A 25,262-nucleotide genomic window follows, 5' to 3' on the forward strand; every position below is an offset into this window, starting at 1 on the left:
AAATAAAATAAAGATAAAGTGGAAAGAAAGGTTGTACTGCTTTATGAGTCGTGTTGCAAGTGTGTGCGTGATAACCGCACTTTTTGGGCATGAAGGAAGAGTATAGAAAATAAAATAGATTGAAGGAAATTCATGTTCCGGTGAACTAAAGAACAAACGAAAAGAGGATAGAGAAGATTTATGTACTTATGTGTAAGTATATACACATCTTTACTTATATATATGAATATATGTTTGTAAATGTATATGAGGGCTTAGCAACATGCAACCAATTTTTTGCACTTTGCAATTTTTCTGAGTTTAAGCTATGAAGATGCCACTTACAGGTAGCAATTATGAAATTTTTAGTGAGGTTGTGAAGATGCTCTTTTTAACAAAGAGAACAGTTGTTTAGTAAGGCAAAAGCGCTAGAAACTGATGCTGCTAGTACGCAAAGCTATAAACACTCTTTGTAGTTTTAAAAATTTGCGCTCAGTGAATTTTGTAGTAAATGGGTTATTTGAGTGGTATTCTTTTTTTGCGCTTCTTATGCTTGCAGAAAAAGGCAGCTCTTTGTTTAACTGCTTTATTGTTATTGTTTTCCTGTGTTCGTGGTCAGAATTTGACAGGGTAAACTGTGAGCTTACAGAACATATTTCATGTCACAAACTGCCTACCCGGCAATATACATGCATACAACCGCTAATGAGTCGGACTTTCGTTTCATTTGTACTTTCCTTATTTTTTGTACAATATGTTTGGAACTGTGTGTGTTATATACTTTCAGCGGTGAGAACATCACATCATTACGGCCACATGCTGTCTACATGTATTGTTATTGCTCTTTTCCTTCAGTTTTAGTTTCAGTGGTAATTTTACAATTTGCGTCATTAACGCCTAAGTGTCCCATTATTGTCATCAAAACTGATAACTTAGTCACGGACAGTTGCGTTAGTTTGGGGCTGATGGCATTACTGGCACTTTTTTCGATTATGTGCTGCTATTTTATGTAATAAAGCAGTTGTGGTTGGAATTATTTACAGAGCAAAAGTTCAGCGGTGAAAAAATTACAATTTTAGGTGTGTGACTTCGCTAAAAATTTTGTAAAATAGTTTAGCTGTACTTACGCCTAAATGTAGGTAATACTTTGCAACTACTACTTTGTTATTGTTACGGAAACGACATACTAGGGTTAATATTTTCAAAATATTAAAAATTACATAACATAACTTAACTTAACATAATTAAACAGAACATAACTTAACATAACTTAACTAAGCAAATTTTCGCTTAGCTCAAACATTTCCAAACTAAGTCATTTCGAAGCTGCTATGGTACATACTAAAAATATAATAATAATATTTATTATCATAAAAGTAAAAAATTAGTTTGATATTGGAAACATGTATTCAATATACACTAATACTTTCAAAACCCATTACACCGATTCGACCTACTTAAACTAACCCTGTTGCATAAAAAAACAACAACAATGCTTCACACTGCTTATTAGTTAATTCAGTGGTAAGCAATATTAATGAAGCGTTACTGCAACAAACCGTAACACCCCACATTACCAGCAAAATGCTTTTGCAATACCAAATGCACATCACAACAAAGCATGTAGCAGCTACTTGCAACAACACCCGGAAACGGTGTCCAAAAGACTCATTGTTAACATCAAAATAATAAGGTTAGACAACTTGAGTGATCATTATTGCGGCAGCAACAACAACAAGCCAGCAACAAATACATCTAACAACAACAAAGAATTCTACACCAGCATTAGCAATAATAATAATAAAGCGCAGCACTTCTGCTGCAACATTTTTCCGAAACACAAAAAATTCTGTAGAAAAAAAGAAACGAAGGAAAAAAACGATATAATGCAAGAACAGTAAGAAGTTCAGTATAAACAACAACAACAAAAGTAATAAGAACAACGAGCGAAGGCTTCCAAGCCGCAGCGAGCGCATTCCTTGTAATTGAACCTTAACGAGAACAACTCAACTCAGTTTAACAACAACAACAACAACAAAAACGCGGCTTAGAGCTCAGCTGTGCCACACGGCATAACACTAAACTGAACTTTGAATAGAGCGAAAGAGTTTCCATGCGGTCGTTGGAGGCTGAAGCATTTTGGCAGCAGGAATGCAATCATAATATAACGGGCTAAAATCAGACGAGAACCACAAGGTATAAGGCGGAAGGTGAGGTGGGCAGTCAGCATCTTGCAACAACAACGCAACTGCCAGTAAATAGTGCAAGCAACGTAATAACAACAATAAAAGGGAGTTGGAAATGAAGAAAATTGCAAGCATCACAAATATAAACAACAAGAAGAACAACAACATCAAAATAAAAAATAAATTGTGTCTGGCAATGCAAACTCCACCCAGCGCCTTTCTACAGCTTCATAAGCGCGCATAGCGGATTGGCATGAGTTTAGCATTTTTGTACAACAACTGGCTGCCAATCACCACCGCCCCCCGCTAGAGGCGAGTAGCGCAATTTTTTGCTAGTTGTGCGTGTGCTTGTTGTTGTTGTGGTTGCTGTCATAATTTCTTGCCTCATGCCAATTACAATTCTCGCTGGTTGTTTTGTGTTTGTTGATCTGTATTTTTGTTCTTATCCATTGCTGTGGAGAGTCGCGCGCGTCAGCTGGCAGGCTGGTAGCTATTTGGCCGCTGCCACTCAATAATGTTGTTGGCATCGACGATTCAACTACAACAAGATCATATTACTCCAGCTTGCACTTAATTGGTTTGCTGCCTTGCAAAAGCCGCAATCTACTCTGCATATGCACAGCAACACGTTGAGACGCACACACATACACACATGCAAACTGCCAATCACTCACATCACATATTCCTCCTGACTTTTCTTAGGCGCATCGTCATTGCTGAGAAGAAATTCAAAATGCTGCGATCTCTAGAAGGTGCAAGCGATACCAATATACACATACACACGTACACACACACATACATATATGTGTATATAAACACACCTGATTCTATTTGTTCTGTAAATTGTTAATTGTGTGAACTCGAGTTGCTGAACTACTTTCGCAAAATAACGGTAATTATCTTCGAATGGCTAATGAAGACCCACCGACCTAAATATTTGCCTAGCTGATGTATGGAAAATTATGTTAGGAATTCACTGCATTTAATTAAATACAAACATACATTGCTCAGCGCAAAAAGCTGTGAAGTTCACAGACTCGTTGTCTTATTTTAGTTCAACAAGACCTGTTTTCGTTGATTCCTCTGTACTTTGGTGTCATTAAATTAATTAGAGATAATGTTGGAACTTATGCACATAAATTCATCAATATATATAAAAATTACGTGCCAAGTTTTCTCCCGGGGTTAACTTCTAAGCTCTCTACCAAGTTTAGTAAAATTTAGCACACTGTGTTCAGTTTGATACAACTTAATTGGATAGTTTATATCTTAATTATGTTAACAATAGTAAAGTTCATATATAAAAAAAAATATACATATATACGTATTTCTAAACAACAGCAGTTTTTCAAAATTTAAAAAAAATTTTGATTGTTAGAAAAATGCTTAATGGAAAACTCATAATTTTTTGAACTTACAAATATTTGTTTGATGCATACATACATACACACAAAATTAAAACTTCAAATAGATTCGGTTGGATTCTTAAATCGGCTGTATTGAGTAGTTTGTTATAATATGTATACTTTATATATTTTTAGTTTACTTAATGCAATCAAGTTTTCATTCAGAGTATAATATATAATTTAGAAAGAAATGTCTTGATTCGAGTTTAATCGTGCGTAATGTTAGAGAAGAATAGATATTTCATTCGTTGAGTTTTTCCACAAAATTAAACTTCTTTATTTAAAAAAGCTAAAATAATATACATAAGCAAACAACACTCGCTTTAAAAACAGTAAAATAATTGGTTCTGTCATTCTTTGGGTTTTCACTGAACTCATTTTAAATACTTTAAAAGTTGAAGTTGTTTTTCATTTATTAAAAAAAATTGTATTATCGTTTAAGGAAAAAACAAGCATCCATTCAAATCTTTTTTCAAAATACAGTGTGAGCAAAAGTCCTCCACCTTCTCAATGGATCATAACACTACGCCTTATATGACAGTTGCTATATGGTATGATCAAAATCAGTTCATCAAAAAAATAAATATTTTTCGTTCGATTTCGGGCACTCATATTTTGTGTTGTATAAGCTTCACCGACAATTGTTATACACCATTGAAGTAAGGAGAAAAAATAGATTATTTCCATATTTTTAATTTTTAGTAAAACTGTATAGTACGATTTCTTGAGCCAAGGACTGAGATAAAATTTAGGAAGCAATATGTCATCTGTATATAAAATACGTCATCAATTGTCTACGTTTGTAAGTTTTAATGATTTCAAATGAACTAATTATTTCAAGAGCCTAAACAATTTTTCTTTGTAGAGTTTTTCTTGCTAGTTGCGGTAAACGTAATAAAAATAATGCAAAGTCTAACAGGTTGTAAACAGAACTATTTTTATGGGGTCTGTTGTGTCCACTAAATCCATCAAAATAGTTTCAAAGAATTAGATTACTTATAGTTACTATAAACTACATAGAAACACATAGTTTAAATTTTAGACTAAAATTTTATCAAATTTTGCTTGTAAAACTAAATTTTTATACAAATAACTTGTTATGTAGTTTGATGCGGCATTTACTTAATATCTCCATATTATTATTTAATATTTTGTTAATTAGCATTTTCGGTCATAATTTATTTAATCATTGGACGATTTTTACCGCATCAAAGAACCTTCGCCTAATATGCGAACGTAATTGCCACATAAATATTATGAAACATTTCGAACAGCACAACTAAATTTATGAAACAACAAATGTTCACAACAAGTGCCTTCAGGCTTAAAAGTTTACTTTGAAGTGACTAATTAAATTATAATTGAAATTTCAATTACACGCATTACCAGAAATACAATGAGGCATGAAGGTCTATCTTACTTGCGGCATACAACAACAGTGTGGCCCATTAATTAACTACATAACTAAGTGTATTACAACAAACAACATTTGCGGTTCATTTGCAATGCCAGTGACAGCATTGTCAGCGCATTTGGGATACTGAAGCCGTTAACCATTTGTGGTAGTTTATTAGCTATTGTGCACTTGTACTTAAGTGATTATGAACACACATACATGTAAACATTTTAATATATATGTACATGCCACATTTGTTGGTGGCGTGCTTGCAATTGAAAGTTGTTTTGCCGGCTGACTTGTGATAAACATCTGAATGGCGGCAGTTGAAGGCCAATGTGACCTGCCACTAAAGCAACTTGTTCAACCAAAATGAGAAAACTTGCAAAAAATAATAAAATAAAACAGTTAAAACTTTAACTAAAAACCGGCATACAAAAGACTAAAGCAACAAACTCCATGCAAAATATTACATTAAATAGAGTTCATTAAAATTTATTTTATTTTGCACTTTTCAATTTTGCTGTTGCGCATGCGCAATAGGCATTTACTGTCTTTGCTTAGAATTGTTGGTTTCGTTGCATTTGATGCCCGATTGTCTGCGTCGAAGCTACCAAACGGTTAATTAATAGTAAATAGTTGCATTTACGGCGCTTCGATGTTACGGCAAGCGAGCAGACAAATGAAAAAATGCGATTGCAACAAAAAATTTTGTGGCAAAGCCGCATCTCTGCCGGAAAACCGCATTGAAAAACAACTTTTTATATTTTTTTTTGTTTCGATTCATACGTTTGTGTCTCCTCGTTTTGCTGTATGCATAAATAATCGCGATGTCGCGCCTTTACAGCAAAGGAGAAAAACAAGAAATCGCAAAATAAATTGAAATAAGCTTAGCTGACAACAACAATGCCCCCCAGCGAGTATTCAAAGTTGTCGTTAATGTGTAGCTAATGCCATGAAATTTGATATTTAAGTGATGTCTGTAATGAAAGAAGACTTTAGACGCAAGGCAGAGGAGACGCTTAAGGGCTAACCAGAAATATTTTTTGAAAATAATATAAAGACTGCATCCAGGTGTAATAACAGTAATCAGTGTGTTCTAACAGGACATCGTATGCTTCTTGATGTTAACTTTTGTAAGCTGAATTCTGACGTTGTGACATACCTCCAACAAGGAGGAGTTTTGGTGAAGAACCGTTCCACAAACAGTTTAAAGTATTCAAACATCTTCTAGAGTATACTTGAGTAATATCAGTCCAGTCCTTTCCTAGCCTCACTATAGCCGATGTAGAGATTTTTGACTTGCCACCTGATTTTAATCGGTTTATTTTGGTCAAAATTGGCTATGAAAAATTTTTGTCTGGACCTTAGCCTAAACCTCATGTCCCTAATATTGTGCCTTCCGATTATTTGCTGGGCCTTTTCCTCACTTACAACTTGTTTGGTATTCATTTTTATTTTTAATTCCAAAAAAAATTGAAACCCAAACTATAGTTCAGCTCAAAACAGTCTTTCCTCTTGCATGCGCCGTAAATAACAACCAAAATCCAACAACAAAAACAAAATGCAACAGGTTAAAGTTCAAATCCACTGTCTTCTGATACCGCGTTTTTCGTTGTTGTGTGTGTGTTCCCACTGCACAATTTTGTTCCTGTGACGCGCCGCTTTGACGCGTTTACCTACTTTTTGCCGAGTTCATGTCAAAAGCCGAAACGAGTGTGGCAACTACACGACAAGCAGTTGTATACTTCTGCAACCAAAACCGAAAAAAAAATATTGTTTCTCATATTTTTATAGGGTTTCGGCATTTTTCGTTAAGCAGATGCGCCAATCTGCATGCAGAGCTTCTTCAACCAGCACTCCTTGGGCAATGGCGTTGTCACGCGGCAGCAAATGTTGCACATTAATTTACTTCACTTCCAAGCCACTAATGCTATTTGCATTAGCTAAATGTGTTGTTGTTCTTGCTGTTTTCGTTGTTTTTGTGTTTGTGCGCGTCACTCTTGTCAAGCCGCGCAGGTGCAGCAGCTGTCGAAATGCGCCTAACGGTGTTTTGCTATTAATTTTTTGTTTTATTGCTGTTTGTTTGTATTGTTCTGCTTGCTGTTGTTGTAACTGCTGACCAACAACAGTATCCATCACTTGGCATAGTCTCGTCGTTGACCACCACTACATGCGCATGTCGCTCTGCCACATCCAATGACATTTACTTGCAACACAAGTATGCGGCACTCGCAATGGCAGTAATTTTTCTTAATGAATGCGCGAATATCCAAACGGTTTTAGTGTGTCTTTTTGTTGTGTCGTTGCCGGTAAATTTGCGCGTACTTTGTATTTGCATTTATTTTTGTATGAATATGGCAAAATACATAATTGCTCATTGGCTTCTAATATTACCTGAGGCTCTTGGTGGTGTGCGATTCAGTTAGATTGAGTTAAGTGGCACTTATGGTGATATATTTGATGATTTTGCTAAGAGAAGCCTAAGCTTTTATGCACTTGTATATGTATGTGTGAACACTATAATGAATATTTTCAATATTTATATATTATATATATGCGAAGTAGTCTATCGGTTTTTAAGGTATCGATTTGAAATTTTACAACCGTCCTTTTCTCACATCGGTTAGATAACTTTACAACTTTTTTTCAGAATATTGAACAAGAAGCAAGACTTCCAGCAGCTTAAATAGCACTGTGATCTGTATTAACTATCCTTGACAAAGTTTAGAGTAGATAAAAAAGCTGTTTAATCGATTTTGGAATAATATATGTGTCATTCGCTCTTGATATTTCATCTTCTATGATGTTGAACCTTCGTTTGAATCGTTTTTGAACGAGTCGAGCTCGGTTATTTTCATTATTTTGAGTTGTTACTTATTGGGTTTTTAAATTTGTCAGAGCTCTTCTATAAATTATATTGTGTGGTATACATAAATTTTTAAAATAAATCGATTACAGCGCCATCCAGCGGCAGTTTTTAAAGTGTAATTGTTTTACACAAGTCAACACACATTTCGAAGATGGTAAGTGCACCGTAAATATGACTTTTAGAAATTATTTCGCTACAACGCCACCTAAGTCAAAATATTAGATATTTGTGGATATATATACTTTAAAAATTTAAAACTTTTCTGTTTTAAGTGCTCTTTTCATTCAAATTCACTTAGATTTCGATAGTTAAAAATTTACAACTTGTGTTCACGAAGTGAAGTCTGTACTTTGAATTTGTAACCTAAAAATAGAAAGGAGTTTTTTAATTGGCGTAAAAATTGTAGATCGGGAAGTAACAACAACATCAAGAAAGTTGTATTAAGTTTCAATTATAGCAAGCGTTTTCATTAACATTAAATTAAATAGTAAACGAAACGGTCACACCGCTATCTATTACAGCCACAATAGAAAACCGCAGAGAGCAAATGGTAAAAAGTGCTGAAAAAAGTAATTGGCTATTTAAATCAAATCAATTGGCAAAGTTAGACGAGCGGAAAAAATGTGTGTCAACACCAGCGGCTGTCACGCGAGCTGGTCAAACGAACAGACAATGAAACGCAAATGAAGCACTAACAGACATGTAAATGACGTATACATATATTCGTACATACTTGTTAGTTGTTATTGTATATTTAAAGTACTGAAACCATATAAGTACATATATCTCTATGTAAGTGTACTTCACAAATGTGAAATCTTTATGTGAAATCGAATCTGTAAATCTGCGAAAAGCATACGAATAAATGAAGGTGAAAGTATGAAAGAGTGGCAAAAACTAACAGAGCGTAGCAATATTACACACTTTCAACAATTTGCACGATTGTAAGCGTGGCCGCGAGTAATTATATAGCAATTCTGTAGAATGTTTTGCTATTTTTCATTTCTGGTTTAGTTGAATTATTTTGAGTTTCTTTCAACATTTTTTTCGATGTCGTTTAATTATTTATAATTCTTCGTAAGTCTTCGTTTAGTATAATTTTTTTTTTTAATATCTTTCTTTATGCGAGTATATGTATATATATGTAAGTATAGTTTTTTATTTAATTTATTTAATTTTTTCCTTTCCGATTAAGTTTTAAGTTTTAGTTTTAAATTTAAAGTTTTAAGTTTTAGGTTTTAAGTTTTAAGTTTTAAGTTTTAAGTTTTAAGTTTTAAGTTTTAAGTTTTAAGTTTTAAGTTTTAAATTTTAAGTTTTAAGTTTTAAGTTTAAAGCTTTAAGTTATTAATTTTAAGTTTTAAGTTTAAAGTTTTAAGATTTACGTTTTAAGTTTTAGGTTTTAAGTTTTGAGCTTTAAGTTTTAAATTTTATGCTAATTGTAATTATAATTCTTATTAAAATTTTAATATTAACTTAGATTTAAATATAATATTAATTACCACTAATAAGAGTGTACCTGAAAAATTGTCCATTAAGCAGAAACTCAATCAATTCGTGTTATTTCGCATGCAAAATTTGGCGCTAATTATAAAATTCACTTGTTCGAGCCAAGACTTAGTGAGCTGGAGCCAACCTTGCACACGATAAGTATCTCCAACATTTGCTCAAACAGCAATTACTTGCAACTGCAAAAGACAGAAGAATGTGTAGCAGCCTAAAAACGAGTGAGTACGTCGCAGTCAAACACAAAAACTGCAGCAGTAAATAATGAACCGTCGCAGTGGCGCTACCAGCAAACCGCAACGGCAAATGTTGCGCGCAGCCCGAAATGCCAATTTAAATTGACTGAAACTAAAATAATTGCCGAACTAAATCCAGCAGGGAATTGATTTGTGGCGACAGTGTACGAGTTAGAAAGAGCTCCAGAAGCCACAGGAGAGCCGATCGCTAGTACAAAATGCAGGAGAGCCTGTGTTTGGGGGTGCAGAGGTAAGTCCAAAGATCTAACTCGAATTGGTTAGACAAAAGCAGAAACCAGCTATGATGTACATGGCAGGCATAAGCGGATAAAAATGTTGCTGTCACTAAATGCCACAGTGACTACACAAACAATAAAAGCAAAAACCACAGCGAAAAACGACAAATAATAAAGGGTAGCAGCAAAGCGCCTGAGCCACTCTGCCACTTTACAAAACCATTCGGCGGTTTTTCTGCATTTCCTCGTCTGTTTCTTGCTTCACTTGCTTGCGCATGCAGCAACAACAACGACAACAACAAATATATTGAAAATGGAATAATAAAAAAGTTTCGCGCATAATTTATGCAAAATTGGCGAAAACGTAGCGGAAATCAGGTTAAACCGCGTTCAGCGTTAAGGTGGTGCATCGACAGCGGCACTACTAGTTGGATCGTGCAATCGATCAGGCGTTTGCGACGACCGGCTGGCTCAGCAGGCCCAACAAAGTGTGACTGCAGAATTGTTAAGCGGCTCTGGCTAAGCCTGAGGCGTCTTTCTGGTGGTGCTCTGCGTTTACACTGCGACTTTTTTATTGTTTTTGTTGTACACATTATTTTTATTTTGTTTTATTTTTGCAGTTGGCATGCATGCTGTCAGACAAGTTAACAAATCTGGTCAATTGCGGTAAATGTAGCAGTTTCCATACGTAAGTACTGTTATCGTAGGCAATAAATCTATTGGGAATTTGAAACAAAACACATAAAAAGAACGCTTTATATGCACGCACACATACATATAACCACACATATATAGGTTTTGTTCAATGAGCTGGCGAATCGCCGCTTGGCTTGCTGAATGTGTGGATTTCGTTTTGATAGATAGGCTCGTCTATGATTTGACATCAGACGCAACGGTGACACGAGGCACGGGACTATAAGTGGGCAAAATAGACATATATATGTATACATGGATGTATTATATATCTTCGAATGAACGAGATACTTCAATAATTTATCGACGATGATTCGATGAATGAATGCAATAGTGGTATTATTACATTAATACTATTTTAACTTGATATAAAATGTATAAATTTGAAATGAAAGGTTCAAGAGCTGAAAGGATTATAAAAATTCTTAATCAAAGCAAAAGTCAAGCGCCTAAAGTTGTGCAATTTTCATTTTCAATGTATTTAAATTTTGATTTGTAAGAAAATAGTATTTAATTAATTTAGTCAAATATTTAAAAAAATATATATATCTCAAATTATTTTGCAAAAGTAATATAAATAGGAGCAATCAGATATTCCCTAATAGTAGTTTTTTTTTCCCCTTTTTTATGTATTTTTTGGACAGCTTTAAATTTCTTGTTTGTGAAAAGGAGATGAACTTTACTTTTTTTAACAAAACCTTATTGAGAAAGCAATAAAGTTGAACGTCTTAAAATATTTAATGATTAGATTACACGTTAGATAATGAGAGATAAATCAGTGGTAAATATCAAAATAGATATGTTTTACATAAACAAATTCTAAATATTTTGAAACAGAAAATAGAAGTGACTACACTGGCAAATATATTTTTCTTAGATATACTTCCTTCTTGAAATTTCTTTCCATCAACTCCTCTGAAGAGCCGCTTTTAGCACTTCTCCTAAAGTTATACATAAAATTTTATTACATTTAGTTTCCTACATTGCGAAAAAAGGGATTAAGTTTTTCATAGGTTCACTGAGGTTTCTTTTTTGTTAACTGAGGACGTAGTTTTGGTAATTATAAATATTTGCTGAATATCTCAAATTTTTCTGATGATTTATTTATTTCTTCCTCCACTCACTTGTGCGATTTAACCAGTTTCTTTTTGCTCGCCAAACTTAAGAAACCGCATTGACCTATTGCAGACTTTAACACTTTGAACTGCAAGTGGTATAAGTCAAATGGAGTAGGCGAAAAATACATGCGGATTAAATCGACTGAAAATAAAATAAATAAATAAAACAACAAAGAGAGAGAAAGAAGTCTGTGGAGCACACGGCAGATGCGCCAAATCTCACAAGCAACGAGTTTGGGGTAAGCAAAAAACAAAAACAAATAGAATGCACGCGATGAGTTGTGACAGAAAAAAGCGCTTCTATTTTATCTATCTTTGGTCCAAGAAGTAACTGAGAAAAGGCGCAATATAAAGTGGCATCGTGACCAAATGAAATTTATCACAAACCAACGAAATATCCTTATCACTATGGAGCGATCGAACTAAGCGCTGACACACACACTTACAATCACACAGAATTAACGAAAGCTCATAGAACGCATAGCCTGAGCTAAAGAAGGTACTGACGTAGGCAGCAATGGACCGCGAATATGGCGAACGAACAAATCTCTGATATATAGCAACTTTGTTTATATGTATGTCTGTATGTCTATACGTATATATATGTACCCACTGTTGCTTCTTTCGCGCTTTCTATTTGGCTTATATATTATGCAGATTCTCTATTGAACAGAGCGCGAGCGCTAGTGAATGTTTAGGTTTAATATCTGAACCAGAGATCAAATCTGAACAGCTTTGTTGTCCAAGTTAATTATGTAAGTGTGATTTATAAATATTGATTCAAAAATTTGCTTATGCTCTCTATTTATTTAAGAGAGTGTGAGTAGACAGAGCAACAAGAACAGTGGCAACTTGGGTTCAAATAAAGAAGCTCACAAACAATATTATGCATTTGCGTATTCTTAAACCAAACATGTAAATCGTTGGAACAGCAAACCTTACAGAAGTAACAAAATGAAAGTCGATTTTAAAAAGTTTGTGAGTTTCAAAATGAGCTTGCTATGTATAAAGCTTTTAAAAATTATAGACTTTGAGTTAATAGTAAATCTCATTTGGTATTTTGTGCGTTATGAGTTGAGCTTAATATTATAATTGGTCTCTTGAGTTTTTAAGGGTTTTATTCATTATGAGCTTTAAAAGATTTGTTATTTGTAAAATTGGAGATTTCCAGGGAGCTTTGCGGCTTTAAAAAAATCACTACTTTATGTTACTAACGCTTCGCCTTTGATGAAGACTTTGTTTAAGTTAGTTAAAGTTTTTAAAAGCTTTGCCTCAAAATATTTTATTTGTATGAAACTTTTGATATAATCATATCGAAATTTATGTGTCATAGTGCTTGAGATTATTTTGTTACAAATTTACAAACCATGTAATAAATTTTGATGACAAAAAAAATAATTAAAAATGGTCACGAATTTTTCTCCAAAAATTTCTACAAAATTTATTACAAAAATTCTAATCTAATTCAATGGTCCTCTCTAAATATACAGTAATTTTTGAGTGGCACTTGAAAGCTTATGAGAACAGTTTGCAGTTTTAAATTAAAGAGTTGAGTAAGTGAGTTTTGAAAGTGAGCTTGAGCTTTAAAAGCTAAGCAAACTTTTAAACTTTGTGTTAAATAATTATAATCAAGAAGTAAAGAATGAACCTCAGTACTTATTTAAAAGCTTTGAACTTCAAGTTTTTTCAAAAAGCTTTTGAAGAATTTTTAATCAACTTCTATATGATTTGTGAGAAATGCAAAACAAAAAATTTCTCAAGAGCTTCCCATAAGAAAATTCCAAGAATTATACAACAAGAGTTTTTTTTGTACTTCATTAAACAACATTACGACAACCGTCATTTTAATTATTGATTCAGTAACAAGCGCTTCCGTTTGACACTTGTGCACTGACGTACGTGAGGTTAAGCATCTGAGCACATACATATTTACATTGAAAATGTCAACAAAACTTCAGATTTGTCAATATTTACTTGCAATCTGCCGATTAGTGCGAGTGAGTGAGTGCATATGTAAGCTCGTGAGTACTTTCTCTTTGCCAACTCGCGAGGTTCTCATAAAGCAATTTCTTTTTAAATGACACTTATGGCAGTGCTTAGTTGCTGGAAAGGGAAATGCGGCCATATCAGCAGCGGCAACAACAAAGATAGCGGTGAATAAAGCAGTCAGCACTTGTCAGCGATTTTGTTTGCTTTGCGAGTTTGAGTTTATTTTGGTATTGATTTCATTTGCTTCTGGTGAGTTAATAAACAAAGCTGGAGAAACGAAACTGTTTATATCATTTATTTGAGCTTACATACAGAGTAGTGGTAGTAGCTGACTAACGGTAGATCGCAACTCTATATTAGCTTGTAATATTTTTAATAATTTTTTAATTTTTTTTGTTTTTAGTAATAACACATAGTTTAAATTTATAATAAATAATTTTTTAAGAAAAAATATTAAATAATTTGCTCCGAAAATCAAACAAAATTATGTTAAATATTTATTGCTTTTTTTAAATTGAATAAAAACTTATTGCCGACCCTTTTAATAACCTTGTTAAGGACAATAACTATATTTACTAAAAATAAAAAATTAAGTTTTTTTCCAACCTAATAATACAATGCTCCGATCATTTACTTATGCTTGCCATACATGAAGCTCGGCGTCATTTGAAAATTAATAATTGATAAGTGTGCGCACATGAAACCTGTATGCATGCGCCGAAGTGCGTGTGTATGCATGTTGATATATGTATATATGTGAGTGTTCATAGGTGCTGCTGCACTTGACTATGATTACGGTAAACTGTAGGTTGGCACAAAGAAACACGTACCGCAGCAAAAATAAAATTGATAAAACAATTATTTAGCGGTTATAAGTGAAGCATACATACATTACTTATGATAAATCGGTGCTTGTAACTGCTGGTTTGAAAGCCGGCATAGACAAAGACAGAGGCGCTCTTGCAATCATTATTCAATTCAATATTTTTATTATTAGTTTTTATTTCTATCCTTCTCAGGTGAATTTCTTATAGCATAAAAGGGAATAAAATACCTTTTTCATGCTTTTGATCGCTTAGCTTGTATGGAAGATATATGCTATAGAAGTCCGATCTATACAATTTGTTCGAAGATTGTAGCGCTGCTTTGGAAAAAAATCCATTCCAGATTTCGGGAAGATATTTTGTCGAAATAAAAATTTTTCCACACAAGTACATTATCTTGACTGAGTGGTCATTTGTATGGCAGCTTTATTCTATAGCGATCGTGGCAAATGAGCAACTTCTTGCAGAAAAGGACAAAATTGCAAATATTAATTTATTTAAATTGAGGGAATAGTGCGCGTTTTTGTAATAGTGTGTTTTGCTGCTCCAAATTTTTCATTAATTCTGTTTTTTTACTAATATAATTTCTTTTTGATTTTTCTTTCATAAAAAATGATTATTTTGTCTTTTTAATAATATTTTTTTTATGAATTTTTTTTAAATTAAAAGTAAATTTTTATTTGTTCAATGTTTTTTTAATAATTTTAGGTTTACAAGGTTTACTGTTGTTAATTGAATGTTTAAAAGTTTTTAACTACAATTAAATTTTCTTTGTTCCTTCAAATAATTTTTCAATCTTGTTCACTGAAACAATTTTTTATTATTTTGTTCATTGTCGAAATAGTTGTTTTTAAAATTTGTTTTGATTTTTTCCAAATTTTTGTATTAATTTATTTTTTCGTTTTATAGAAATCTCCTATTCTCCACAATTAATTTCAAAAAAATATAGTGGGGCATGAAATCTCGAGGCGTGCGCATAGAATCATAAATAACTGGGAGTGGCCACAGCTAAAAATACGCCTCGAGTGCGATCAGCATACACAATAAGAGCTCTCACACAAACACACGTATGTATAGAATGAATATACGAGCGCGGAATTGAAAGGGGAGATTTTGTTGGCGGACGCCTGAATAATCCGCGCAGCTCTTTAGCCACAGCGTCCCTGCCTTATCTAGGAACACATGTCGAAAACTAAATGAAAGCAACACAGAAAAGGCTAGGACCCATAAAAATCAAATCTGTCATACGAAGACTCCATTAGTCGAATGAAGATATCAAATAGCTGGAAATGGTGAAACTTGCTAATCCACATTGTTTTCTGTTATTATTTTCCACGCTCTCGTGTTAGGTGGGTGTGTTCGCCGACGTTTGACTGGCTGGCTGGCGGACTGTCTATCTGGTTGAGGAGATAATTTTCTGTCGTACATCACGTGGAATCGATTGTTTTCGATGATTTCTGTGCCCAAAGTGCAATGCAAACACAATAACAAAAACAATGCAATGTATATAGTATAAGCAATGCAATTGATTGCCTCCGCGTAGTTTTGAAGAATGCCAATGGTTGGTGGTTGAAATGCAATAAAATGATAATATTGTTTTGTTGTTTGTGCAAATGTAACCAGTTGCTGGTGAGTGGTGGATATGTTCGCCGCTACTGCATTGGCGAGGGTGTGCCACATCAATTATTTCCCCTTTTACTCGCTTTTATTAACATTATCATCACTTTCAATGTTTCTTTTGGACCACGTTTTTGCTGCATTTGACAGATATTTGGTCTTTCGGGACTTTCGTATGTCAAATGCTGACTTTTGAGGCATTTTTTAGTATCAAAAGGCTTGAATCGGTGAGAGATAATAGAGTTTATAGTGAAGTGTTGCTGAAGTAAGTTAGGAACATCTAGGTGGTATTGATTTGTTTTTCAAATTTACAGTGTGTTTAAGATATTATTTTAGGCATACTTAACGATGTTGAGGAACAGAACTAAATATCACGACTAATCAAAGAAATTTAGATTGAAAATAGAACTTTTAAATTATACAACTTTGTTATTACCCCAATATATAAAATTTTTTTGCAAGAAGATATTAATCGTAAAATGATCTAAGGTCGAAAAAATTAGTAATTGAAAAAATAGTTTAATCTTACTCAAAGTTGGAGAACAATATACAAAATATGCACAAAAAATTTGACAGTGGTTGGATCTTTTGTATTCGAGTAATCACTTAAACAAATTAAAAAAATCTAGATTTGAAAAAACGCGATAAACTGATGGAGCTGATTGACCTGAGCGGCCACATTTTAGCAGTCTGTTACTCAAAAACTATTTGAGATATCGAAACAAATTTTAGTATGTTTTTCTAAAGGCCTAGACTATCGAAATATAAAAAAAAATGTTTTTTGTTTACTTTCAGGATATGAGTTACCCTTAAGTAAAATAAAATAAGTTTGAATATTGTGGTCGTAAACAGACAGTTAATAGAATTCATAAAATCTCAAGTGTATAAAATAAACTAATAACAATAATTCCTACAAGGTAAGAAAAAAATAATAATCCGAATTATATATTTAATGTGCTTTAGAGTCTACGATTATTACAGTTGTAAAGAAGTTCGCCTCAAAGATAATATCTGAATACTACATTTGAGCATGTGATATATTTTGTTTGTTTGTTTAAATTCAGATTTAATACCATACTAAATATGCAAATATAAATTTATCAGTTTAACATTTTCGAGTAAAATTAATAAAAGAAAAATGTGCCAAAGCTTAAAAATATACATAAAAATTAAGATGTGAAATTTATGCATATTTTGAAAGCTTATATCTTTCTTTTGTGGTAACTTCGCAAAATTGGCTCAAGTGTTAACGACACATATTAAGATATACACACAGAAATAAATAATCTGATATAGCTCCGAATTAGCATGCCCACATATATTTACTAATCTTTGATTTTTTCAGTTTAGCATTTTCTTCCATTTCTATAGAGTTGACCAAGCAATGTTGACCTAAAAATATGCATGTGCTCGAGAAATTGAAGACTGAAGGAAAGAGTTAACGATTTTGATCACAAAACAGAAGGCAGTTTGATGCTTTAGAAATGGATTTTTAATTTGTGATTGTGGAAACAAAAAGTGAAGAAAAGTATATAAAGTAAGAAGCAAAAAGTGACCAAAACTTGCTGCCACTCATTCGCATGCCACATAATGTTTACGTAAGTGAAAAAAGAACCGTCAAAACAGAACTCGAAAATTATGTGCGTGACACATTTTGACAACTTGGTTTTTGTTTACAAATCTATATTGCTCGGCACACACAAGCGCCTATCTCTCTTGTTGACCCACTTTTTGTGCATGTTAAAGGTAAAATTTTAATAGTTTTTCACTTACGAAGTGACGATATAACGCGTTAAGCTGCAAATTGCCCAAATGCATTTAGAATTACTGTTGTTGTTGTGCCTATTTTTACAACTTGGATATTTCAAGCGTCTAAGCGGGCTTATTGCTTTGGTCGGCATGACTCACAGTGCCGACGTAGAAATAAACTTTTGAGTTGGTTGATTGACTGAGTGCTCATTGTCGTAGAATGGGTGGTGAAACGGAGTCTCAGAAAGCAGTTTGAAATTACTAAAGCCGACTTTAATTTTTGCATTTAATGAAAAAAAATATCGGAAATAAAAGTAATGTAAAAAAATTAATAAAAATTAAATTCAGGTTCAAATTTGCTGAAATACTTTCTTCTCCTTGATTACCGACCACTAATACACGACATATTAAACAGGCAAAATCAGATTGAAAAATGTTTTTGGAAACCAATATCCTTGCTCCTAAAGTTTGTTCTACATTGTTATATGATATCATCCCAAACTAGTCACAAAATTTGTTACCTACATTTTGGCGCGGTAGACTAAAACTCTGATACCTTTGATTATTTCATAAAGCAATTTAAATTAAATGATAATTTGTTGGGAAATTATTAACTTACAACTTTCGAAATTTTTGCGTACATTTTAGGGCTATGGATATGGTAGTATTGAAATTAGAAAGACTGAACTCATGGAATTTACTTTCAATATTTTACAAACGAACATATAACAAAATACCACTCTAACGATGTTCTGTGAAGTTTTCTTTTCTGGGGGTTAGGTATTCTAATTTATTAAATATTGTTTAAGAAATCAGTCTGATCTTATTTTTCGTGCACTATTTTTAATTGCTAGCCAATTTTTTTTTTAATTATGAAAATCAAAACTTCATTACAGGCCACAAATCGATCTACATGCCCATCAACACTGAAATAACAAAACAGAGCCAACCCACAAAAATGTGCTCTACTTAAACCGCAAAATCATTTCAATGACGATTACCACCAACAATTGCTTGTTACGCGAGCTGTTATATTTATTATTATTACAGTTCACTTTAGTTTGCGATGGTTTCCACCAACACACCCACACAAGCTAACGCGAGCGAGCTAAGGAATATGCAGAAGCAAATCTACTTAATTGAAACTGCTTGACTGTATTTACTTGAATGAGCACATTGTTGGTTTGTACGATGAATGAATTGGTGAATATGTGTCTGAACTGCTATTTTAAAGCAAATATTTAAATTAAAAACAAAACGGACAAATACTTGCATGTAAATAGCATATACACTGACTGTCAATATTTTACTCCAAATAAAAATAAAAAAAAAAATAATAATAATAAAAATGGAAATAGAAATAAATGCGCAATAACAACTCTATCAGCGACAGCTATTAACGCAAAGCAGAGAATAAAAAAGAATTAAAAACTACGCCAGTGAGTCTGCGATGGCAAACAGCTTTATTTGTTGGCACCTGCCGTTAAACTGTTAAAGCCAACTCACTACAAACCAATTCATTACGTCAAACGTAAATTAAATAATTGAAAAGCTTCGTTTGCAGTTTGTCGGCGCATTGGAGCTGAAATGATTGTTGTTGGCTGATATGAACGCATGCCAAGTATATACATATTTATATGTGGGTGTATGCATATTAATTCTTATATGTACATGTGTGTTTAAGGTACCTTTAGGAGGTGCATACCGCCATTTAATCGGCGGCTGACAAATAAATCAAAAATTTATCAGCTCCTTAGAGCCTGTGTGCGCAAGAATTAGAAAATGCTGAATTCTTTGTGAGCGCAGAGTTACTTAAAAAAAGCTAGAAATATACCACTCCAAAAATGTAAAAAAGTTATTAACTTTAATTAAATAATTTCCAATATGTTTGAATATTACTTTTATAAGCTAAAAAAAAGGTTTAGCATTGAATTAGTTGACTTTCAAAATTACATATTCGAAAATGCTTTGATTGCTAATTCGCCTCTGGTAATAGTTTCGTTTATGAATACAAAGTTTTATAACCAAAAGTTATCGAAATGCTTACAAGAACGCCGGTGTATATATATTTAAGGCACCATAAAAATTTTACTTCACAGAATTTGCCACATTCTTATGAGCACCATTAAAAACCTGACATGAATTCACAAGGTTTTCATATTTTTTAATTTACAGCAAATAATACAAAACGCAAAACGCAAAAAAAATTCTAACGCAAATGTAATGCTGCCATATTTGCGGAAACAACAGAGAAACAAGCGGCTTTAAATTACAAAAAAGCTTTTAAACATACAAAGAACCTAAAACGGGAAAATATTGCAGCTAGAAGAAAAACAAGCGGTAGTATTTGGGTATACAATTTTATATATTTTTTGCATATATATGTACAAATATGACAACAAGTAACCGCTAAAAGCAGTTGCCAGACACACCCAAAAAGTATGGCGCGCCGACAGTTTGACGAATAATTGTTGTTTGCATATATGTATGTGTATGGTATTTTTTATTGTTTTCAGCTTAATATGTTTTTAAAAGGATTTTGGCATTCATAATTTATTTTCGTACTTTTTTCTAAATTTTACTTGTAAGCTAGATTTTTGTGTGGCCGCCGGTTAAGCAAAGTGAAGTAATGACAAGCGCACATAAAAATTTTTAATGCGTCAATAATCAGTCAGTCAAGTGGACAAGTGACGCGCGTAATGCGGCCGCAGGGTTTACAACAGAAGTATTGGACTCCGCAATTACAGGCAGAAAGGGTGTGGGTGTGAGGAATATAAAATATATTTACCACTTTAAAATATAGGTAGAATTTTGGTGTGTGTGCGTAAGTAACATTAATAACAAACATCACTTTTATAATAAAAAAAATATTAAAAAATTATTTTGGTTTTGTAATTTAACAATAATTTTTTTAACCAAAAAATTTGTTTTCTTCAATTAACTAACAACCAATATTAACTATTTTTATTTCATAAGAGAAAAAAAATTAAAGTTTTTTATTTTCCGCCATTGATATGCACCGAGCATACAAAAGCAATCACGCCACCATAACAAAAGACTTAAGTAACAAACTTGTTTTGATTCAGCTGCATTGTATTTTAGTTTTTGACTTGCTTGTGTGCACTTTAAGTGCCCGTATTGAATTTAAATTTGGCTTAATTTGGAAACCAATTAAATTTTTATATGCGCCAATTTAAGGATAAAAGCGTTAATGTGCATTTATATAAACATCATCAACACATTTGCATATGAATATGAGCTTTGCAAATTTGTAAAAATGTCGTAAGTTTGTTGCTAACAAAGGCACATTTTTGAAATTGAGGTTTATACGGCGATTGGAAAAATATTGGCAACATTTATTTTTGTATAAGCAAATTAAATGTTAAAGCAGGGATTGCTAAAAATTATGTTGTTCTTGTGTTTTTATCACCTTTCAATAATAAAAAAAAGGACACTAAAAGTTATTTTGAGAATTTTTTTTAATCAAATTATTACATTTTAAAATATGTACTATATAAAATCATTAAAAAAAAATTTTTGAATGCACTAATTTTTTCATTTTGTAATTTTTTTTTAATAATTTATTAAATTTCGAACCAAATATAACAAAAAAAAAATTTTTAAACGTTTTTTTAATATTTGAACACATTTTTGACCATTGAAAAATAAGCCATTTCTATGAAAACCGGGGTTTAAAGTTATCTTTTATGCTGGACTATTTCAAATCAAATTATTATTTCTATCACTCTAAATGGAATCTAATTCCCATACAATCAATAGCAATAAAGACTACAACAAATTTTTATTTTATATTCGCCCTTCTAAATATGTGCAAATTAATTCAATAGTCCAGATATGCGTTAAATGAAGAAAGACAGCAATAAATTTAAGCAAATTAATTAGTTGTTCAACACTTCTCGTGACCATTACAAGCATGGCAAGCCGAGTACACGCGTCGAAAGGTCCGAAAACATGCTGCTATTGTCTGTTGAGCAGTCAAACGGCATCGAAACCAGATTACAGGTCATGTGCCTATGCTATTGTTTTGGTTTTACCGCTTATATCTGGCTAAAACATTCCTGGTACCGCAAAAGTCAAAAGCGTGTCGCCTCCCTTTGCGACGACGCGACGAATGGAAAAACACATTCAATTGCGCTTATTTGTATAAAAATAATTTATTAAGCCAGAGAAGAAAACGAAAAAGGAAACTTAAAATTACGGCAAAGAGGCAAACCTCAACAAAGTTATTGAAATCGACAGCAAGTTGGACAATAAAAAAAAATTATTATAAGCAAAAGTGCAATGGAATGCAAAAAGATATTAAAAATTTTGGAAACGAGTTTATAAATAAATTTATATAAAATATAAATAAAAATGCTTTTATAGTTTCATGTCCTGAATGGGCTAAAATTATGATGAAACTGGTTTTTAAATGCTTTACAAAGGAGCGGTGACTCCGTTATTATGCACTTGACCGATTCCATAAAATCTCAATGCCAATTGCAGCAAGCGCATACACACATACAGATAAACATAAATATATTTAAATATATGTGCCTTTAATCGATATACAATACCTTTTGCATATATTTTTTTATAACATCGTTTTAAGTTGCTAATAAACTCGTCCTAAGTGACAACAAACGAACATTTGTGCATTTTGTTTTAAGTGTTTCTGATAGTTTTATTTATTCGCTTCAAAAAGCTGCAGCGAAAAAGTTGTTGTTACAGAATTTATTGACAAGGGAAAGTCTGATCAGTGTTACAAGGGTTATCCCTTTAGTTTGTTTATTATTAGCGTAATAAAATAATTTATCTTATCAATTTTATAGAAATATAATATTTAAAGAGGTGTTAAGTTTCATCAAAATAGATTTTCAGCTATAAGAGTGCTTTAATTTTTATTTAATTTAAATCTGAGTTTTTAAACAAAAAAGAATCCATTCCAAAATTTAGTTTCCTCAAATTCCTCACATTTGCCCAATTGTCGATGCAACTATATATTGATACTGATCATGAAAATCTAGATAACATTTAATGCTGATTAATGCTGCTACAACAAACAGTAGGCTTTAATAGTCCAACAATTCACGGTCGCTGTGAAGAGTCGGCAAACTGCGGAGAGGTGAACAACATGGTGCAAAGAGATGGTTAAAACAAACAAAATTGAAATATGTAAAAACTAAAATTGTAAGCAATTACTTAGAAATACTACATATGTACATGCATATGATAAACATACACACATCTGTACAGATGTACGGCGGCATAACTACACCTTTTTGCATAAATCGCCTGCAGCAAACGGCACTGACAGTGATGATGGCCAAAGTGCATTTACTACACAATTTGGATACTACTCTTGTATTGCACACACACACACATATAAATATGTCTGTATATAACCCCACACGTGTCGCTTGTTGCGTTTCACCTGATTAAAATAATGATTTTAGTTGCGCCGACTTGAATTGAGTGCAACGGCAGCAACCTACATGCTGATGGTGATTTATAGCGCAGCGCTCACACACATAAACGTATATTAATATCCACACTCGTTTATGCACTTGCTGGCTGCGCTTTGTGGGCACCTCTACAGCAAGCGAATGCACTTTTGTTCGCAGGCATCCGCTGTGGCAATTAGTGAACCATGTCAGTGGCTAGTTTTGGTTAAAAATGTCAAGTTCGGGTTTCCACTCACAAAAACAATAAATAAATATATAAATCATATGGCAACATGGAATGGATATGGAAAAAAAGAAACAAAATGTCAAAATACACTCCCACATAGGAAGTTCGAGGCAACCGAGCGTTGATTTGCGCGGTCACGGTAAAGTTTTCGTGTGGGCTTACGCAGATGAAATTAGTATTTCCACATAAATTGATAAAATGTTAAGGGTATTTGGACTTCACTACCAATAAAGATTTGAATAAAACCAATTATATTGTTTTGGAGATATTTTGAACATTTTAGCGATACATTAATTGGAATCCGACATAATTTTGTTTGTTTAGCTTATGTTAAAAGCTGTCAAATATTTAAAATTTCAGTTAACCGCGATTCAGCAGAAAAATAGTAACAGCATGCTTATTAAGAAGTATACTTTTAGGATGAGTATAACGATATTTGTCGTTTGAAAGAGAGAGACAGCTAGAGAGGGTGAATGAGATACATACTTACTTAGTTAAAATTCCTTAGAGTTCACATATATTTTTTCATATTTGTTGATTGAGAGGTAAACTAGTTAAATGCAATTGCTAATCCTCCTCCACATTTCATTCAAATAAAATTTGTATATGAGTATGCATTTACAAGTACTCACCCACTAATATATTACATATGTTAGGTAGCATTTATACTTTTCCTTGATATTCAGGAGAACCTCTTCTCCGATTTATTTTATACGATTTGAAGTTATTTTTAAAGGAAAAGATCAATATCAAAGCTTGTATGCCAGAGATAGTCTTAATGGTCTAAAATTTTTTAATGTTATACCGAGGTTCATAACTTAGGGTCTTTTAAGGATAAAAATGTGAAGTGAGAGATGCCAGAAACCCAGAAAAACTATTCCAAAGTCATTGAAAATCATTTATGTTATGAAAATTCTATATAAACTAATCCGTTTAAAAACATTAGGCTGAAAATATAGTGAAATAACGGAAATAAAAATTTGTTTCTTCCTGTTTAGAGCTGAAGTGAAATTATTCTCTTTCCCTGTAACGGATATATTTTTAATCGAATCCCTTACATTCATATCATCAGTAAGTTCTGAAAATTAATAAAAGGAAATTTTATAAGGTAACTTTCACAAGAATGTGATCTTGCTTCCCAACAAAGTTTCTAGAACTCACCTGTTGGCCGCCCATTCTAGTCTAAAGGATTTGTGATGATGTCTAATTTAGATGGGCAAAACTGTATTATTTATGTTAAGAAGGAAAACATAAGAACTAAGCGGGCCATTTACAAATATTGATAAATATAAACTGATAAATATTTTTCTGAGCTGGTGAAGAGAGTGGACGTTGCTTTATGCGAATTTTAAAACAATTCGTGGAAAACTATGAACTAACGCCTAAAACTTTTCTTCAAAGTTTAATGCATCGCAAAAAATCAAGTATAGGATTATTTTTAAACATAAAATTAAATTTATATGTTTAATCAAAAGTGCTTTTCGTTGCAAAATGTTGTTACTTGCCCATTTTTTCATCCACGGTTGTACTATAAAGCATATAATATGTGAGAATTTTTCAACTAATTTAGAATTCAGCCTCCGCATATAAGCATTAAACGAATTTATACTTCTGCCGATCGACATTGCAGATATTCCACTTTAGCACTTGAAGGAAATTCTTTTACGAAAATCACTATAATTTTGCCAGTTTACAGCACTTATATAAAACTTAGCATATATCTAGGTATATATACAGACTGCAGTTAACATAAAAGCACAATAATAA

The 25,262-nt window shown here is 32.6% G+C and overlaps 1 protein-coding gene across 3 annotated transcripts in view; it reads right to left on the reverse strand.

The window, feature by feature from the left end:
- LOC118681661 (cadherin-99C-like) overlaps positions 1–25,262 on the reverse strand; it is a 383,201-nt gene that overhangs the window by 321,132 nt on the left and 36,807 nt on the right. The gene's annotated exons all lie outside the window — the stretch shown is intronic.

Source organism: Bactrocera oleae, chromosome 2 (genome assembly GCF_042242935.1).
Source record: "Bactrocera oleae isolate idBacOlea1 chromosome 2, idBacOlea1, whole genome shotgun sequence".
Taxonomy (NCBI): domain Eukaryota; kingdom Metazoa; phylum Arthropoda; class Insecta; order Diptera; family Tephritidae; genus Bactrocera; species Bactrocera oleae.